The sequence below is a fragment of the Cricetulus griseus genome, chromosome X (assembly GCF_003668045.3).
Source record: "Cricetulus griseus strain 17A/GY chromosome X, alternate assembly CriGri-PICRH-1.0, whole genome shotgun sequence".
NCBI lineage: Eukaryota > Metazoa > Chordata > Mammalia > Rodentia > Cricetidae > Cricetulus > Cricetulus griseus.
In genome coordinates, this window is record NC_048604.1 from 61,506,422 (window position 1) to 61,528,377 (window position 21,956).

General features: G+C 35.4%; 1 pseudogene; it reads left to right on the forward strand.

Moving 5' to 3' along the window:
• The first annotated feature begins 15,685 nt into the window (after nucleotides 1–15,685).
• Nucleotides 15,686–21,501, forward strand: LOC113837691 (annotated as a pseudogene).
• The last annotated feature ends 455 nt before the right edge of the window (nucleotides 21,502–21,956 follow it).

Below are 21,956 nucleotides of genomic sequence, written 5' to 3' on the forward strand. Positions count from 1 at the left end.
AACTAACAATCTAAGCAGTAGTGGAGAGGCTGTCTTAAAAGCCATTCTCCAACAATGAGATTGATGACTATCTTATATGCCATCCTAGTGCCTTCATCCAGTAGTTGATGCAGAAGCAGAAACCCACAGCTAAACACTTAGCTGAACTCTGTAATCCAGTTGCAGAGAGGGAGGAATGATGAGCAAAGGGGTCAAGACCAGACTGGAGAAACCCACAGAAACAGCTGAACTGAACAAAGGGGTTGCTCATGGACCCCAGACTGTGAAAGACCCCCGAAGAGGTACTTTTGTAGAGGGAGACCCGCACCCAGGAATCAGCGAGACCACGAACTTGGATGCAAACTGCAAGAGGCTTTATTGGAGATACGGGTACCCGGGCGACTTAGCTTCTGTGAGGCCAAGCGCCCCGAGCCAAGGGAAAGGGGTCCTTATATAGGGAAAAAGGCGCAAGCTAGGAGCAGGGATTCTATTGGATAATTCTAATGAGGCATTGTACAGAGCTATTCCCATTGGTCAATGTAAATGAGGCGCTATACAGGGTTATTCAAATGAGGCACAGTACAGAGTTATTCAAATGAGGTGAAACACAGAGTCTTTCAAATGAGGCGAAATACAGAATCATTTCTATTGGATGGTTCAAATGAGACACAGAGCCATTCCAGATCAGCATATTCTCAAGGTCTGGTGTCTGGTGTCTGGTACAACAGACTCAATTCCCCCCCTCCGCTTCCTGATGGCTGACCTTGGGGGCGGAGACCTTGGGACGGAGTGTTTCTCATCGGGCGGGGGCTCAGGGGCAGGGCTCCGGATCGGCTCACTTGGTGTTTGTTCTCGTGCCGGCCCACCTGGTGCTCGTTCTCTGGCTGGGTGTGCGGCGGGTGGCGGGGGAAGTGGAGGCCGCCAGGGGTGGGGATCGGGGAAGCCGCCGACAGGAGGAGGAGGAGACAAACTTGAGAAAGAAAGGGCTAAGGGGCAGGGGTCTTTCAACTGATAGCTGGGAAACCAGCATAGGACTGTTCCAGACCCCCTGAAGGAGGAAGACAGTTTGGAGGTCTGGACATCTATGGGGCCACTGATAGTGGATCAGTATTTACCCCTAGTACACAAATAAACTTTGGGAGCTGTCTCCACACTGAAGGATACTCTCTCAGCCTAGACACACTGAGGAGGGTCTAGGCCCTGCTCCAAATGATATGACAGATTTTGTTCCCTGGGGAGCAGACAAGTGATGGTATAGGGGGTTGGTGGGGGCAGGGGAGGAGGGGAGGGAGAGGGAACTGGAATTGTCTTATAAAACAAGATTGTTTCTAATTTAAATAAAAATTACTAAAACAAATTGCTCATTTTTTAAATCATCCAACCCAGCTGGAGGCCAGAATTCTAAAGAGTCCCTTAACAAGGGAATAAATAGTGACAAAAAACTTTCCAACTATGGAATGTCCAGATCAGATAGATTCAGAGCAGAATTTTACCAGAATTTCAAACAAGAACTACACAAATCCTTTAACCGTTAAAAAAAAACAAGCAAAAAGATCATTTCCAAAGATGTCCTATGAAGCCAGTATTACTTTAAAATCTAAACCAGGTAAAAACACAGAAAAAAAAAAAACTGAAAAGCTACAGATTGATATCACTGATTAATATATATTAAAATATTCTCATTAAAATTTGAGCAAACAAAATCAATCACATATCAAGAAGATCATTCACCATGACCAAGTTGACTTAAGGTCAGAAGTGAGGGTTAAGTTCAATATATGTAAGTAAAGAAATATAGTAATTCATATAAGATGGACTTAAATACAAAAGCCACATGACAATCTCAATACATGCATAAAAAAGTTAGACAAAATCAAACATGATTTCATGAGAATAGTCCTAGAGAGAGTAGGGCTAGAGAGAACATACCGCAACACAATAAAGAATATATAAGACAAACTCAGAGCCAACATTATTCTAAATAGAGACAACTTTGAATCAGTCTCAAAAAATCAAGAATGGGACAAGGCTGCCCACTACTTTCCGTCCTTTATATTACAGTGCTAGAAGCACTAGCTGAAATATTAAGGCTAGAGAAGGAAATTAAAGGGATATAAATAATAAAAGAAGAATTCAAACTGCCCCCCCCCCCCTATTTGTAGATTCGGTGCTCTTACACATAAGAGATCCCAAAATTCTACAACTAAACCCCTAGAAGTAATAAAACATTTCAGGTAAGTGGTAGAATACAAAATCAACTAATAAAAACCATAACCTTCTTATACAACAACAAACACACTGAAAAAGAGATTGTAGGCACACTGTCATTTACAATAGCATCAAAGATAATAAATAAAATGTCTTGGAATAAACCCAAACAATGAGGTGTATGATCTCTACAAAGAAAACTCTAAATCTCTGGAGAGAGATTGAGTAAGACATAATGGAAAGATAACCAATGTTCATAGACCACTAGAATTAATATTTTGAAATTAGCTATCCTAGAAAAAGTAATATACAGATGCAATGCAATCAAAATCGAAATAACCACAACATTATTCACAAAAGTAGAGAGGAATAAAATTATCCAAAAATTTTTATGGAATAAGAAAAGACCCTAGACTGCCAAGGGAAGTCCATCCAAGAATTACAGACAACAAAAAACAACTGTGAAATCATAAAGCAAAAATGCTTCTCTCCAGATAAAGAAGCAATCAGTTTAGTGTAGAAGAACCTCGGCAAATGCTAGATAATCTTTAACATTGTATTATATTATTACTATCCAGGATATAGTTTTAGAAATCAAAGAAAACAAGACTTAAAGAAACAAGTGACCCAATTAAAAACATGAATTAGGTATCTAAACAGAAAGTTCTCAAAAGAAGAATTGAAAATGACTAAGAAATACCTTTAAAATTATTCATTGTCTTTAGCATTTAGGGAAACATGAATTAAAAGAACTGTGAGATTTCATTTCACTCCAGTCAGAATAATTAAGATTAACAATGCAACTGACAACAAGTGCTGATAAGGCTGTGGAGAAAGAAAAGGCCTTGTCCACAGTAGGTAGGAATGCAAATTAGTGCACCTACTCTGAGAATCAGTATGGATAATCTTCAAAAACTAAAGAGAATCTTTCATAGGAATAGTTATCCAGATTTTTGGCATATGCTCAAAAGATCCAACATCCTAATCCACAAGTACTTGCTCAGCAATATTTATAGCTGAATTATTCAAAATAGCCAGGAAACTGAAAAAAACCTAAATGTGATTCAACAGATGAATAGATAACGAAAGTGTTGCTGAAATGTACTTGTGTTTAGGGCTTATAACTTGTGACTGAATAACCTATCAGGGGTTTGTTTTGGGAGAATATAGATTCTATCAGAAACCATTGGTTGCCTGTAGCTCTCCATATAGAGATGGGGGACTTGTAAAATTTCTGGCATCTGCAATGATATATCAATAGGTATTCCTATTATGTGGGTCTTTTTAATTTTTATTTATTTATCCTTTTTTATTTGAATAAGAAACAAGATTGTTCTACATGTCAATCCCAGTTCTGTCTCCCCTCCTACCCTGCCCCCCAAACAAACACGCTACCTATCACATACCCTTTCTGCTCCCCAGGGAGGGTGAGGCCTTCCACAGGAGGTCTTCAGAGTCTATCATATCCTTTGGGACAGGGCTTAGGCCCACCCCCCTTTGTCTAGGCTCAGGGAGTATCCCTCTATGTGGGATGGGCTCTCAAAGTCAATTCCTATGCTAAGGATAAGTACTGATCTACTACAAGTGGCCCCATAGATTTCTGAGGTCTCTTCACTGAAACCAACGGTCCTGGGGTCTGGCTCAGTCCCATGCTGGTTTCCTAGCTATCAGTCTGGGGATCAAGAGCTCCCCCTTGTTCAGGTCAGCTGTTTCTGTGGGTCTCACCAGCCTGGTATGGACCCCTTTACTTGTCATTCCTCCTTCTCTGCAACTGGATTCCAGTTTAGTTCAGGGTTTAGCTGTGGATGTTTGCTTCTACTTCCACCAGCTGCTGGATGAAGGCTCTAGGATGGCATATAAGTTAGTCCTCAATCTCATTATCAGAGGAGGACATTTAAGGTAGCCTCTCCTCTGTTGCTTAGATTGTCATTTGGTGTCAACTTTGAAGATCTCCAGACATTTCTGTAGTGCATGATTTCTCTTTAAAGCTAAAATGTCTCCCTCTTTTATGGTATCTCTTATCTTGTTTTCATCTATTCTTCCCTGACTCAACCTTCCTGCTCCCTCACGTCCTCCTCACCCCTCCTCTTCTCCCCTTCTCCTTCCCCTAGCTCCCTCTCCCCTCCCCCCATGCTCCCAATTTGCTCAGGAGAACTTCTCCCTTTCCCCTTCTCCAAGGGACCATGTATGTCTCTCTTAAAGTCCTCCTTGTTTCCTAGCTTCTCTGGCAGTGTGGTTTGTAGGCTGTTAATACTTTGCTCTATATCTAAAATCTATATATGGGTGACTACATACCATGTATTGTTGTGACTGGGTTACCTTGCTCAGAATGTTTTCTTCTAGTTCCATCCCTTTGCCCGTGAATTTCAAGATACCATTGTTTTTTTCTGCTGAGTAGTACTCTATTGTGTAAATGTACAACATTTTCTCTGTCCATTCTTCAGTTGAGGGGCTTGTAGGATGCTTCCAGGTTCTGGCTATTACAAGTAATGCTTATGCAGGTCTTTTAAAACCATTGATATTATCGAGATTTCATGTAGCTTCTGTGTCATGTCTAGAAGACACTATTAGATGTCCTGATCCTTTGGCTGTTAAAATCCTTCTGCCTCCTCTTTCACCATGTTTGCTGTGCCTTCGGTGTGAGTGTTGAATTTTAGATGTATCTAACCCAGTGGTCACTTGTTCTCTGCATTTTAACCAGTTGTATATCTCTGTAATAGTCTCCATTTGCTGCACAAAGAAACTTCTTTGATGACAGGTGAAAGCTACACTTATTTTTGGGTAAGGATAAGTATTTAGATTGCATTAAGATATTAATACTGTTTTAGGATAGAGGAAGCAGTAGTAGGTTATCCTCTAGGGCTAGATTTACAGTACCAGGCATCAATTCCCTCCCACTCAATATGCCTTAAGTATAATTAGGTGTTGGTTACTTTCAAAATGTAAGTGCCATTATTTCACCATTATGGATGTCTTGCTGTGCTAGTTATTGATGTGGTTTGCAGTTTTATAACTAGGTATTACTATTAATTGCTTTTCTCTGTCCGCAGCTTGCCTAGCACATTTGATACTATGAGAGCTACTCTTCTGGGAGGAGGCTTCCAGTGGCAAATCTAGTTTTATTCCTTCAAGTCTCTGTCCAAAGTGTTTGGTATAACCATCAATAAGATTTTACCTTCAAATTCTGGGAAACAACCAAGGGTGATTAAAATAGTTTTACATGTTTTGGGAATCTCTTGGAATACCCTGACTAACAACTCAAAGTGAAGTTTTCCATGCCTGGCATTGGATGTTTCATTACATATTCTATTGTTCTAGGGAAGGAATACTATCACCCCCTGTGGTATACCTTTTTTGAATTGACATAGTTGTGCAATTTTTAAATTCAGTATTTAAAAAATATTGCGCTTATTTATGTATGTATACATATTTATTAATATTTAAATTAGCATATGAAATGTTTTCCTATGGCATTTTCAAATATCCTTAGTGTTATCTCCCCTTTCTCCCTCTCCTTTATTTAATTTCCTGTGTACTTGTGCTCTCTCTATCACTGCAATGTAAAACTTTCACTCATATTATTTTAGACAATCACTGTCGGGATAGGGCTTTCCTTGTGGAGTAAACTTTGGGTTAGGTAAAATACTGGAGATTTTATGAATGGAGATTGTAATCTAAGCATCTACAAGACAGTTAGGGGCATTTTTTTTTCAGGTCAAATTTTGGTGTATTCTTCTTCACTGATTGTTAGCTTGAGGTTTTATAGTTACTTTGGTTATGCACTTACACGATACTTGTTTTCAAATCTGGGAGATAGAGATATGGGGATAGGGAAAGCTGGTAATGCTACTATTATTAATTTGTTTGTTAGTAACTAAAAGTTCCTTGGAGTTTTCAAGTGTCCGGTTGTTTTCTAGACTCTTGAAATTCTTGATTTGAAAATTCTTTCAGTGTTTTCACTATGTTTTTAATGAGCCCACCCCCTTATAAAGGTGATTGAATGTCTTATACATTTGTGCAGAGGACACTAATTAAGACATGTAGGACTCATAAAGCCGAGTGTCTCCTCCTCAATTCTGCAGTCACGGTAATTTTAGATAATTTCAGATTTATATTTGCTTGCCTTGTTTATTTATTTGTTTGTTATTTATTATGTAGAACATATGCATGTTGCTGGGTATTGAACCCAGGACCTTGGCCATGGTAGGTAAGCACTCTATCACTGAGCTACATCTCCATTTGTTTTGTTGGTGTCATTTTGGGGCAGAGGCTCTTATAGCCCAGAGTGGCCTGCATGTAAAGGTAGATGACCTTGAACTCCTGATGTTCCTGCCTCTCTACCTCCCAAGTGCTGGAATTTCAGGAGACTTTAAGAAGGATATTTTTATAGGTTTTTATAATGTTATTAAGATACTCATACTAAGTTACTAAGAATGCATTATTGATTAACTTGATTAAACCTAAAACAATTATTGGAGATTTATTTGATGCAGCATCTGCAATTCTAGCTAATACAACACAACTAATATCCATTCTTCATAAGAAGGGTTGTAGTTCATAGGACCAGGAGATAGAAGGTATTCGTTAATCATGACATACATGAAAGAGTAAATAACATTTAAAAAAATTAGTAGACTCTTGCAGAGTGCCACCTTCCAAACATGACATCATTGTCACACATATGTACTCACATCACTGGTAAGTATCTGCACAAGGACAAGACTGTGGTTTTCAATATTCATTATAGATAGAGATGTATTCCTAAGACCTTTCACCTCTCTGAGGAACTATATGCAATTAATTGCTGTTAGAGAAGTTGGAGAATAATTTTTGTCAGAGACATAGCCACTAGTCATTTGCCCATGATTTAGAAAATAACTCCATGCTCTTTCCAGCAATCCTCATTTAACTCAATGGGCCACACAGAAGGCATGTAAACATAACAGGCTAGTTGGGAAGGAAAAGCAGTTCAGCAGAAGGGAATGAGAAGAATAAAAATGTAATGGGAGGTGAACTGATCAAAGTACATGATATGGATACATGAATTGTTCAAAAATTAATTAAAACTCTAATAAATTAACACTCTCAAATAAATAGACTGGCTTTCTGATAGGGAGTGGCTATTTAGAAAGGCAAAAACACTTTTAAAAAAGAGTTCAACTAAGAAAGATTCCCATTGTTCATGGAGACAGTGCTCTGTTATAGTAAAATGTCTTGAAAAGAAATGCTTCCTACAAAAGGAGGGAAATTAGTTAAGGCAGAGGTGTTAACAAAGCTGCCCTTTGAAATCTGCAGTAAAGAGTCTGCTTACATGATATGATTTTTTATTTGCTAGACTCTATATCTGATATATAGTTACCTGTTGCCCAATAACTTTTTGTTAAACTAACAGAAACTCATCCTGCCCTTGAGGCACATATTTAAATCATTGAATATTCATCAGATATAGTTATTGACATAAGGACACACATGGAAGGTAAGGGAGTACTCAGGTAAAGTATAATTTAAATAAAAGAATAGCTAAAGCCTTCAGTTAATATATTAATATAATAAGTTAAAATATACTAAGAAAACGAATAAAATACTTAGGAGATTAAGGAACATACTTGATATTGAGAGAACTATAGATAGAAAAGGCAATGAGTAAAAGACCAATTGTGCTTAAAACATTCCTGGCTGGATACATAAGAAGCACTTACTTTGTAAGGATTGGTTAGGTAATACTGGATGATTAATGGAGATTTGTAAAAGTTTAGAAATTTAGACATTTTACAGTGATTAAGATGCCACTGGAAAACATATCCAAAAGAATAAAAAAAGCATGATATAGTGAAAGTATCTACATGTTAAAAGAATAGTTAAGCCTCTTTAGCTAAGGTCTTCTCTTCTCTGCCAGGATATGTACAAGGAATAATACATATTCTATTGTGATCAACTTTTTATATCTAGATTTCACTCAATTTTATCCACTTACTGTAGTCTTCTGTCTTGAATATAATCATTTACATATGCATTTTATTTTTTATTGAGAATTTTTCCAGATCTTTATGATTACCAACAGAATTGTTGGGAAAATGACTAATGTGAAGAAAGCATAATGATTAATGGGTACACAATAGGTGCATAATTCATAAAAAATACTATTCTAATTAGTCAACAAAGCATGATCAAAAAACTAAATCATTTATACACATTAAACTATGACTTCAAAATATGCTTCAGACAACATACTGCACACAGCTTTACAAATAGTTTTGTGTCCTGTAGAAATTTAAAGTCTCTTCGAAATATTAAAACCTATACACTGAAACACATCTAAAACAGAATATCCCTAAATAAAGGATCCATGTAATAATTAAAAATTCTGAGATTCCAAGATACTTTGGAATGTGGTGACCATGGGGCAAAATGGGTATTTATTGGCTATCTAATATGAATTCTAAATCAACAGATTTTCTGAGGGAGATAAGGTATATTTGGACAGTATCAAATTTGTGCTTGGCCCTGCATGCAGTACATGGAATTGGTGGTTAACAACATTGGGCTTTATTATTATGCAAGCTTCTTCAATCTACTTATCACTGTTGTGTGTAGGGCATATTCTAATAATGTAATATGAATTATCTAATTTAGTATTCATGAAGACTATAAATGAAAAGGAAATGTGAGTTGCATTTTATAGATGGGATAAATGTCAAAATAGAAATTTTAGAAATCAGTGAAATGTAGCACAGCCGAGGTGGAACTTTGAATATAGGTCCTCTGCATCCAGACTTCACAGTTGTAGCCTCTTGATTTTACTCTCATTTTACATTAAGACCTTAATTTAAAAATTTCACAAAAAATTGTTTTCTAAGTGCACATTTCCAGAAAAATCCTCTCACACAGAAATTCAAAGTTGTCTCTTCTTAAAATTAACTATTTTCAGATACTTGAGTGCTATCTATTTTTACTATTATACTCATAGTACCAAGGAATGCATATTATTTTCTATGTCTGTTTTTATTATGTAAAATGGGATTAAAATTAGAATTTGAGTCATAGAGTGGCTGTGAAAATAAGATGACAGGACATGGAGAAGAGTTAACAATGTATTTGATATGTAATAATGCATTTGTAATTACATTATGGTATTTTATTATTATAAAATAATCATATGTTAAATCTTACATGTAAATATGTATATACACATTTCTCCCTTTGGGCTCATTTGTAAGTTCTTACTGGAAAGAGACTGTGAATTTTCCATTTTTCTCTTTTATTGCAATTATTTTTACAAAGTATTTGTTTAGTCATAGGGTGAATTGAACTGCATGATACTAAAAACTTGAATGATTAAGGGTGAGAGTAAAGATAACATATAAGTCCATGAATAACAATAAGTTTTTTCAACAGAAGACTCAACACGTCTATAAAACAATATTCATAGAAATGAAGAATATTTCTATTTGTCCAAAGTCATATATATTTTTATCAAACTCCTCCAATCAAGAATAAAAGCCTATTGAAATAATATTTATTAGCATTGCTGTGTGTATATGTGGACAGAATACACTCCTTATTCTTTTATAATGTACTTAACCCCTCAATAGTTATTCTTCTAGAGGTCTTAACAGTACTGATAAACATATATTCCATAGTTAAGCCATAATAATGCATGATATGTTCAAACATGAGCCCTTAAAATTTGATTATCAGAGTTTATCACCGTTATCATTTTTATTAATTTTCTTTTAGTTTTGTAGCCAGATTAGTCTAAGGCTGATTATTGAGAATCACATAACATCTGAATGGAAATCATGTTCCAATTGTCAGAATATTGCTTGATAATTCACCTTAGAATGGAAAAAAAGCACACATTTTTATAGTGTATGTTTTAAGGAAATACAATTTTACATACATTTTAGAATGACTGTACCTTACATGTTTTTAGCTTACTGTTTTTCAGAATTAAATTTGCTTTTGCTGCAATAACCAAGAAGATGAAACAATATCACAATGTAGATCAGGAATTAATATATTTGACACAAAACAATTATCTTCTGAGGCAATGAAAAAACTGTGATTAATATATGGAAGGAAGCATATGCTGTTTATATATGTATTCTTGATTGAACTTTAAAGATATTTGAACCTGTAATAGATATAAATGATTGTTACCAAGCATATCAAAAGCTAGCATGTTTTAATTTTATCACTAACTTTCAATAAGATGCTTTTCATGATAGAATTTATGCAACAAATAATGCTAGGTTACAATATTTCACTGTCTGTAGAATACAGCTAGCACCCATGAGGCTAATTTGTTTGCATTAGTTGGTCAGGTCAACTGCTTAAAAAATGCAGATTGTAGAACTACTGGTATATTGCATTACACCATTTAAATAAATAGTGGCAATTTGTCAATGTCATCTTAACTTCAACATTTCCTTTGAAACATCAGGAAACAGTAATTCCCACTAAACTGACCTTCTATTTTTTTTTTAATTTGATGACCTAAATCTTGTTCTTAGTAGATCATTCTTGTAAGTCTGTTGCAATTTATTTTCAATAAGCATCCTTTTGAAAAGTAGAGAAAAAAGCAATGGAGAGGTTTTTGGTGGCATCCAAATGAATTAAATGTTGAATTAAAAAATGAATCATTTTGCTGATACAATTCCAAAAGTATTATAAGCAAGGTTTTATTTGTTATTGTTGCTGTTGTTGTTGTTGGTGGTGGTGGTGGTGGTGTGTGTGCGTGCGCGTGCGTGCGTGCATGTGTGTGTGTGTGAACAGAAAGGAGGGTGAGTGTTATGATTTTGTTTTTGATATACACTATTTTCTTTAAACTATATTGTGAATAGTATCTACTCAATATTAGTTCATTTATTAATGTTACCAAATAAAAACACCACAGGAGGTAGAAAAGTGTGATATTCTTCCATCTGCTGATAAAGAAAGTAAACATAGGGGATTTTGACAAGAAACATTACCTCAACCAAATCCTGCTAAAGTAGAATGGGTTCCTTTGTTACTTGGAAATAGTAAACCTAGAAAAATTAAAATATGTCATACTTTATCTAATAGGAAAACTAAGTGACTCACTTCTTGAGAAATAATCTGGTTGAGAATTTAATTTTAAAAGAATTCTTAGTTAAACACTGGTACTCAAGAATCCAATTTGGCTTAAGGCTTCATTATTACTTTTGTCATGTGTTTTATGAATTCCTACTATTTACCAGTCACTATATATAAGATAGCAAATGAAATACTTGAAACTCATCATTTTGAAGTCTAATAAGAGAAGGGAAATATGTTTTAGAAAGTTAACAAACAGTATCAACTTATAGTTTTCTAGTTATTGTCTTTTGAAGGCAATTACAAGTGCTTAATAGTGAGAGTTAGGTAGCTATGATAACGTGATGAAAAGTTTTGAGGGAGAGCCAAGAAAATTCTCTGTGAGAAAACATTTAAGCTTTGACTTATAAAATGTGTAGAAGTAAATCTGAGTAGGCAGGAAAGCATTGTAGCAATAACAAAAATATGTGGAAAGCTCCAAGGTAAAAAGGACATAGGTTTGTGACCCTAAAGAATGTCATTGTAATGTGTAGTTAGTGAAAGATGGGATGGATGACATAAATGAAGATCTAGAACTTGAATAGGACATGAAAAGACTGGCTTCTTGCAGTGGTTTGTATGATGTAAACAAGATCATATATGTAACCACTTTTAAGAGTGCCCAATAGAGCGGTCCTGGAGAAATTATCCTATCCATTATATCTTTTTGATTTGTTTTGGTTTTTTGGAGACAGGGTTTCTCTGTATTGCTTTGGAGACTGTGCTGGAACTCCCTCTGTAAACCAGGCTGGCTTCAAACTCACAGAGATCATCCTGCCTCTGCCTCCTGAGTGATGGGATTAAAGGTTTGTGACACCAATGCCCTGCTTCCATTATGTCTTCTGGTCATTCTCAACTATGAAAGAATTTGATTCAACTCTTTATTACCATTGGCAAAATGGAAGAAACTAGTAGCCAACTGAGTAAGTTTGAAGACTGTGAGATCATTATCAAGTTTTCTGTTCATGAGTACCATATTCCTTGGCATTTTTTGTTTGAAAGAAACCAATAGCTAGCCATCATAACATCTACAGTGAGGACACAATATGCAGTTATTTTCGAAGTTTTTAGACTGAAGCATTGATAACAGCAGGAGAGGCTCCATCCAATCATTGAGGGGTATTCTCCATTACTTAGACTATCTACCCTGTGTCTAGGACTGTGAAAAAACTATGGAACAACTAATGCAAACTGCATTGCAGTTTATACCTTCAAATATCTCATATTACAGAAATGTTCGTGATGTATATTGTCATAAATGGGGTAGCTGGTAACTTTACCTGGGAACAAAGACAGGGAGCTCTTCATTAAGCTGGTAGAGACTTTTCTTTGAATATAAAAGGTTAATAAACTTAAATAGCTTTTTAAAGATGTATAATCTGCAATATATTATTTGGCGATGTTAATTAGCCTCTTTTAACCTCAGTTTTCTCTTTCATAGAATGAAGGAAGTTACCAATGATAACGGCAATATTTAAAAGTATTGCTATAAATGTGGAATTCAGTTATTTCTTAGGAGCTTTTACATAATGCTTATGATTGCTACTCACCTCAAATATTTTATTTAATTATCTTTGTGCTCTAAGCGTACATTATAAATATCCTCTGTGTGATTACAATGGGTGTCCAATATTAAGAAACTCCAATATAATGAAAATAATATGCTTAATAAGGAAATTGTCAATATTACAGTACAGTAAATGATGTATTTGTTGTCAATATTACTACTATTGTGTTTTTGTATTACTTTATTTTGTAAGAGTTTATAGTGAATTATCAATTCTACCATTATAAAATAGTTTTTTGCTAGCAAAATTTTGTATGACATAAATTTTATTCTGTTTTGCTCTATTATTTATTTATTTATTTATTTATATTTAGTTAGCTCTAGTTACATATTTTCTGTCAGTGTTTTCTAATATATACAGTTAAGGGCAAAAATTTCTTCAAATTATGACTTTAGATTTATCATATTAATTGTAACTGTAATTGTAATTATGTTATCATTCAGACCAAAATATTTTGTAACCTCTGTTATAACTATTATTTGAACTATGGGTTATTTAGAAATACACCATTTTATTTAAAGTGGTAGAGAGAGCTTACAATTATTTTTTTTACTACTTATGTCTAGCTTAATTCTTTGCAGTTAAAGAAATTTTTTATGCCTTCGGTGTTTTGAAATAAGACAATGTCTTTAACATTAACAACTTATAGTTAATGTTTATAGTTACTGGCTATAAATTTTATTAATGGACAATATAATAACACAGTCATAGCCACTCTGAGTTCATATCTACAACGACACTATCATGTTGTAAAATACAATTTTACTATAGTTATGTATTTACATAGCCTTAGTTCCTTTCTAATTGTTGCCTCCTATGAGTACTCCAATTTAAACACACACATCTAAAAATTCAATTCTAGTATCCACATATGAGAGAAAACATGAATTTATCTTTTTGTGTCTGAGTTACATCATTCAGAATGATTAATTTAGCATTAGCCATTTATCTGCAAACTTTATAATTTCAGTTTTCTTTCATATCTGAATAGTATTCCACGGTATATATGAACCACATTTTCATTTCCCATTCTTGAATTGGTTCACAAAAGGTGTAGCCACTATGGTAATAAGTATTGGAGGGTCCTCAAAATCTAGAAACAGAGTTACCCATGAATTAGCTATATTCATACTGAGCATATTCCCAGAGGACATTATTATTACTGCAGTAGGATACCTTACTACAGAGATGCTTGCTCATCTACATTCTTTGTTGCTCTAATCACAATAGTCAGCAAATGTTAGCATCCTATATGTTCATCTTTCCTTTTCCATTCTAAGTTTTATTTAATATATTTTGAAGTTACATTGGTAATGTTCAAACTTTTATTTTTCTTCCTGGTGTACCGAAGCCTCCAGTTTTATAAAATGTTTCATTGTTTCCAGCAAAAAGCCTATTGAATTTAAAATTAATTTTTCTTTTAATTCTGTGGTATATTAACTACTCTAATTTTTCTATCCACTAGTGTTAGCATGATCACATTTTCTTTCAACCATTCTGCTCCTTATTGCTAATGATATGACATTCGAGTTGGTGCACTTTTTCTTTTCATGTGTTTTGATATGGATTGTTGATATTTACCATAATTTTTATATAACTTGATTCATATCTGGTATTTACCATTTGCTTAAACTTGTTCAATTCACTCTTTTTCTTTTCTCTTTTCCCATATTAATTTGTGTTTGTTCAAACTATTTTTATTAATATGTATTTCTGTTTTCCAACATATATATATATATATATATATATATCCCTTATGTTATTGTCATCAGGAATTTTATTTACACACATATGAAATATGTAAAATATATAGGGCATTGTATTTAATTTTACAACATATTCCTTTATGTTCATAAATTTATTAAACATTTTCAATAATCTTCATTACTCCCTCTTTCTTTATATGATTCAATCTCATATACCATTTTAGAGTCTGAAGATCTTTCTTTATGTGTAAATCTACAAGTTTTAAGTTTTTATCTTTAAGAAGTTTTCTTTTGTTTCTTTATCACTTTTATTTTCTCTTTTACAGTATCTAGCATTCTTCAGTCCTTTCTTATTTTAAATTCACTATTCTGTGACTGTGGAGCTGGCTCATTGAATAAACTTATCTACCAAGTACCTGACTTCATGTTTTCAGTACTCCCCCCAAAAGTTGCATGTACATCTTGCATGCCAATAAAGCAAAGCCCTGTGCAGTACAGAAATAGGAGGATCATTGGAGATAGCAAACTAGATCTGGGGTCAATGATAGAACAGTTCACTCAATATCCTCCTCTGGCTTCCACATGCTTATGCAGTGTGAGCATATGCCACATATATGCACAGAAATCTGTTTTTCTTTTCATTCTTGACTCATATTTTTAGCAAAAAATTCAGCCATGTCTTTTTGCTTTTTGCTCCTTTAATATTAATGTGTTTAGGCTTTTTTAAATTGTCTGTTTTCCATAGCTATTCATTTAATTTTCAACTGTTTTGTAAAGATTTGTCTAGATATGCTTTACATTACATTTTTCCCGGTGGGTATTTGCAGTCGTGTTTTGATTGTTTAGCTTGATATATTTCTTAGTTTTAAAAGTTTCTGTCTGACAAATGTATGTAAAAAATGTGTTTTAGGTATTACATCAAGATCATTGCTGTTTCATCCTTCATGAACTATAATTACATAGATGTTACCTCTTTGAGCAACACATCTTATCTATCCCTAACATTCTTTTGATATTTTCTGTCCTTTTCCCTTTTAATTTAAGTATAAAAATTATGTAGTCACTTCTCTTCTAGAACACTACTCATGAGTTTTATTTATTTAGTTTTCACTCCTAAGCTCCGTTAAAATGTCAAAAATCTTTGAGCTACAATTGTCTCCTCAGCATGTAGCCTATGCTTATCCAAGAATCAGAACACTTCCTGTAGGGTAAAAATGGCAGAGAATATCAGGCTCCCTTCAGTATTTCCCCATGTCTTTGAGGTACTGGCCTTTCAAGTTTGGGCTGTCTTGTTTGCTCTCTGGTTATGTTAGACAGTTCATGCCATTTAATTAAATTGCTTATCTATTGTCTATCATTATTTTTGGTAAATTTATTCTAATACAAGCTTTTCAGTCATATTGAGAAATGGAAATCCTGGGCTTGTATACTTATATATGTTATATCTATTAATTTTATGATTATATATACATAAAAACAAAATGTTTTTCATAACACTTAAGACATCAAGGTAAGCCTGCCCAAAGAGCAAGTTCCAGGACAGCCAAGGCTATACCAAGAAAATCTATCTATAAAAATCAGTTCCAAAGGTTCTATAGAGCATGCAAGTATTTTCTATATAAAAAAATAAAGCCTTCATTTTCATACTGTTCCCTATTTTGTTATATATATTCACAAAATTGTTAAATATATGCTCAAAACAGAGTATTTCTAACTTCAAGTCACAGAACAACTGCATCATCCTGCCTACAAAACCTAAGAATATAGTAGTTTAATTACTTTGGGTATATTTATCTTATTTTATGTATGTGGTGTTTTGTTTGCATGCATTTCTGTGTACCACCTCTGTGCCTGGCACCCATAGAGGTAGAAGAGGGTGTTGGAACCCCTGGAACTAGAATGCTGGCAATTGAATCCAGGCTTTCTCGAGGGCGCAACCAGTGCTCTTAACCATTGAGCAGTATTACTAGCCCCAAACTACTTTGTTTTAAATAAGTACACTTGATCTTTGTTTCTTTTGTGCCAGAAATGTTTTTTCTGCATAATTTCTTAAAATGTTAAATTGGTCCAGGTTGCATAGAATATTTGTATCTGTTTCGCTTGCTCAAGAAAAATGTTAAGATATATTTCTTGAAAAAGACAGACAAAAACTAACCACTCATTTGGGTTGAGTTTTATTACTAAAAAATGATTGTCACTTGGCAATTCCCACATAAGTTTTTACAGAGTTCTGCTCATCCTATTTCAAAATGCTTAGCAAACTTTGTCCATGTAGTCAAGAAAGTAATTAAGTGTTTGAAAAGTAGCTTTTTCACATGTCTGATTGCATGTATATATTCTGATATATATATATATATATATATATATATATATTATATATATATATATATTAATTTGAGTATTTAGATGCAACCTTGACTAATAACTTGGTGGCAATGTGTTGTTGTCGTGCATATCTTTAATTCCAGCATTCCAGAGAGGACAACAGAAATAGCTCTGTGACTTTGAGGCTAGCCTGGTCTACATAGAGAGCTCCATAATCTCGAGACCCTGTGTCAAAACAGCAACAAAAATTCAGTAGCTATAAATATATATCTGAGAATAAACCTAGTTATTCATGATGTGATTTGTTTTATATTATTTTTAATTTTACATCTACTTGACTATGTTAATATACACTAGGCCATCACATATAGTTCCCTGAATTTCTGCAAAGACTTACTTAACTCTATTTCCCATTTAACCCTTGCTCTCAACTTAGGCTGTTGATAGAGCAAGTGATTGAATACAGAGTAAATAGCAGTCATGGATAATTTAATTCAAATTCTTATGTAGTGGTTGGAAATGGGAAATGAATCCATGATAATATACCTCTATTCCTCTACCTCTGACCAGAAAATAACCAACCTCTTTGATGGATGGTCACTCCATCAAAGAATGAATGCTTAAGATAGTTTTACTTGGAACAAGAATTAGGGAGAGGACATCTTGTTTCCCCAGCAAGATCATACACATCTGCACTTAACCTCTGAATGTCAGTGCAATGACAAAAGACACATCTAGATAAACTAAACACCCCTCTAGGCATAGTTGGTGAAATAATAAAGCTGTCTTCTGTAATGTGTGGTTCTATTACAAGATCATTAATTACATTGTTATGACTAGACTTAAAAGCAGCATGTAAATGATATCACAAAAGGAAAAAGAAGACTATCAATCATATATTGTGGAATTTTATTATTAAGAAGAGAGATAGCTGACTGGAAAGTGCTAACAGGTTGAAACTGTTGGTTGTTATATTCCATGCTAAACGTTTATCATTTTTATCTCCTAAATTTTTTCTTCATCTGATGAGGGAAAAATTATGCAGAAAGGAAAAGATAAGTGATGGGGAATGTACTGTGTATGTTCATGTTATTGATTATTGAATAAAATACTGTTTGGCAAATGAGACAGCAAGTTAAGCAGGACTAGGAGTCAAAGAGGATTCTGGGAAATGTAGTAGAGAAGTGGTGTTCCAGGCAGGAAGTGACTAGCAAGGAGACTCATATTTAAGAAAGGAGAAACAGGAAGAGTCCCCCTTTCCCCCTCACATCATCCAGCGCGGGGATGTGAGCCACCGGCAAGGAGGGACGCCAATAAGGCGTCCAATAAGATAAGTCTTATAAAATATATAGGTTTATGATAATTAAGACTGAGCTAACAGATGAGAATCCTAGTCATTGGCCAAGCAGCATTTGAACCTAATACAAGTCTCTCTGTGCATTAATTTGGGCTCCAACTCGGGCCGGCGGCTGGCATAAAGTGCACACATGACGGTGGGGTTCAGCAGCTTTTGTCAGAAAGATTTATTGTAACAGATAAGAAATTATATTCACGAACAATATGCATCACCCAAAAATTGACTGCAGCAAGAAATAAACCTCCAGAGCTTCATTCAGTATCTCGAACCTTCAGTATGTAATTTTACTGAATGATGTTGGTGGAAATTTCAAAATATAGCTCAGATATATTATGGAATATTACTTTAAATATATTGTATTTTTATGCTATGGAATATTTTTTAATGATGCAAATATTGTTGCATTGTTTCATATTGCATTTGTTTAACCTTTTAGATGGAAGGCCTCACCCTCCCTGGGGAGCAGAAGAAGGATGGGATGGGAGGTCAGTGGGAGGCATGGAAGTGAAAGGGAACTGGGATTGATATGCAAAATAAGATTGTTTCTAATTTAAATTTAAAAAAGAAAAAAAACTCTTTAAAGCTTTGTCTAAAACATCTGATAGGTCTAATAAAGTGCTGAATGACCAATAGGTAGGCAGAAGAGAGAAATAGTTGCAGCTGTCAGGCTGAGAAAATAAATAGGTGAAGAAATCAAGAGAGAATATGCTCAAGAGAGAAGAACAAGGAGTGACAAAAGGAGGAGAGGAGGACACCAGGGGCCAGCCAACCAGCCACAGAGCCAGCCACGGAGTAAGAAGGAATGAAAGATATATAGAATAATAAAAGGTAAAAATCCCAGAGGCAAAACATAGGTAAAGAGAAACAGGATAATTTAAGTCAGAAAAGCTAGCAAGAAACAAGCCAAGCTAAGGCCAGACATTCATAAATAAGAGTAAGTCTCCACATATTTATTTGGGAGCTTGGTGGAGGGCCTCCAAAGAGCAAAAAGAAAAAAAAACAACTACACAGATATGATAACTTTTTACCATTTCTGTTGGCATCGTCTTTGCCAAAACTGTGTTGTCTGATGTCTACTGTAATCTAGTAGTCTCTCTAGTAACTATTTAGATTTTACGCTTAAAATAATTCATGATTTTCCACAATACTTAGAAAAATAGACATAATACTGTAGTAAGCCTTATGCCAACTCAAGAACTTGTCATGAATAGGAAAAAGTGTAATTATAACAGGGCTATGCTTCGTTAGACCACTGCAAAGGCAAAAGCATGTGCGGAAAGCTACTGTTCTGAGCGACTATGCTAGGTCATTTAATCTAGGGAAGTTAATGGAGAAATAGGAAACTGAGGAGTCTGTAAAGGTGATATTCCCAAGGTGATGCAATGAGAGTTTAATAGACACACCTGTACCCCACAGAGACACTGACTAAACAACAGTGAGTAGACAACGTCCCCTTGGAAACATCAAAAAATCAGCTAAAGGTTCTTACATTTCAGGTACATACAAAAGCATGTGAATCAAAGCCAGTCAGAACATTTCTGGAGCACTTCCACAATATTTCTTCTGCTTGGTCCATTACTGTACAATAAAAATAAAATTCTCAACATCTACTTGCTCCTTGACAAATGAAATATAAGTAAAGTCAACATTCAGTAATTTTGGTGGAAGAAATATTCTAAAGGGCAAGTTTATGTTTTCCTCGTATATACACACTGACATGGAAAAGCATCATGCACATCACCACTACAAAACAAACAACCAAAAAGACCCAAAACAACTAAAAACCAAACAACAACAACAACAATGGCAGTTTGTACTTGCAAAATATCACTAGCATAATCCTTTCCTCCGCTCTGGAGAAACACACAGGACAAAAACCCTAACCTTTGACCTTTTCTTTGGAGAATTATGAGTTGGCACATACATCCAAAATTATGGTTTGAGGGACCATCCAGAGAAATTTCTGTTTTTCCTATCACAGAGATGTGATAGGTCTTAGCATACTTCAACTACATGTGGACTGCTGAAAACAAAGGAAAGCTAGGAGTCCTGCTGCTGATCTACCTAAAATACAGCAGAGAGTCACTGGGACAGCTTAATGGCCACTCTTCAGAGGAAAGGAGAATTGGGCATCAGCTCAGTATTCTACATTTTAAACAGTCTACCTATAGGATCCATTTCTGTCTCCCCAGACATGATGTCTTCATGGAACTCAAAATAATTTAGAATCCTATGGCTTCTAACAGATGCCAGGAAATTAGTAAGGGACTATTAGGATTGCTTTTCAGGAAGTGAAGAAATAACACAGAAGTATCAAAGCTTAAAGGAAAAATAATAGGGTAGGATGGGTTAAATTGAGGTAGACAGTGGGAGAGCAAAGTTGAGCAGAGAATGTGATTATCACAGATGTACATAACTGGCCAAGGTGTAGAGAATAAGAGACTAAAGAACAATCAGCCCTAAACGGACATGTGTCTCATCTTTTCTCCCCAGATTTAAGGACCATTGTGGATGGGAGGAAGATTATAAGGGTCAAAGGCAATGCATGAGTAAAGAAAAACAGTTTTCTGAACACAAAAGAGCATCTGCACATATGAACTCATGAGTTATGATAGCATGCACAGCTCAATGCATGTTTAAACCATACAAAATCCCAGTATGGAAAGAGGAAGAGGTGAGCTTGAAATCCCACCCTTATCCAAACAGCAAATGATAGCTGCTGGAAGGATGGTTCTTTAATACTGTCACTTCTGGTAGAGGGGCTAACTGTAGTAGAAGACACAAGGTGTTCAATGACATGAAAGTGTACAAGTCTTCAATGCAAGAGAAGTGAAGAAACACAAGAAAGCAGTGCTCTTCTGCCTAAGTGAGGACAACAATTCATCCTGGAGGAGTACAAGGAGATCCTGGTAAGAGATATGGGAAGACTGTAGACGACCCCTATACCACTTTTGTTAAGATGCTGCCAGACAAGGACTGATGCTATGCTCTCTATGATGCAACCTATCAGACCAAGGAGAGCAAGAAGGAGGACTTGGTATTCAACTTCTGGTTCCTTGAGAGTGCACCCCTTAAGAGCAAAGTGATCTATGTTTGCTCCAAGGATGTCTTCAAGAAGAAGCTGGCAGGAATCAAGAATGAATTACAAGCAAACTGCTACAGGAAGGTCAAGGACCACTGTGCCCTGGCAGAAAAACTAGGTGGCAGCACTGTCATCTCTCAAGAGCAAGCCTTTGTGAGCTGCCTCCAGCCCACTACCTAGAGCATCTAGCAGCCCCAGACCTGCTCATAGGGGTTGCAGAATGCACTTTTCCTGCTATCCCAGAGGGGCTGTGAGAATCCCAGCAGGGGGAAGGTAATCCCTTCACCCCAGTTGCCAATTGCCCCCCACCATCCTCTTCCCTCCATCCTGATGGTTCTGGCCTTTCCAAACTGCTTCTAATCCTGTTATTTCTCTTGGCTTGAAGAGCACCAAGTCCCTTCCCAGGCTTTGTTTGGGGGAAGCCTACTTTTTAAATAAGACCCCAACTCCTCATCCTCCCATCCCATGCTACCAACTTCTAACCACAATAGTGACTCTGCATTTGTCTGTTTAGATCTGTGTGGAGATGACCCTCACTGCACCAGCTGGTTGCCCTCCCCTTTCCCTTGCTTTTGGCCACTCATGGAAGCAGGACCAGTAAGGGACCTTTAATTTTTTTAAAACAAAAAAAAGTC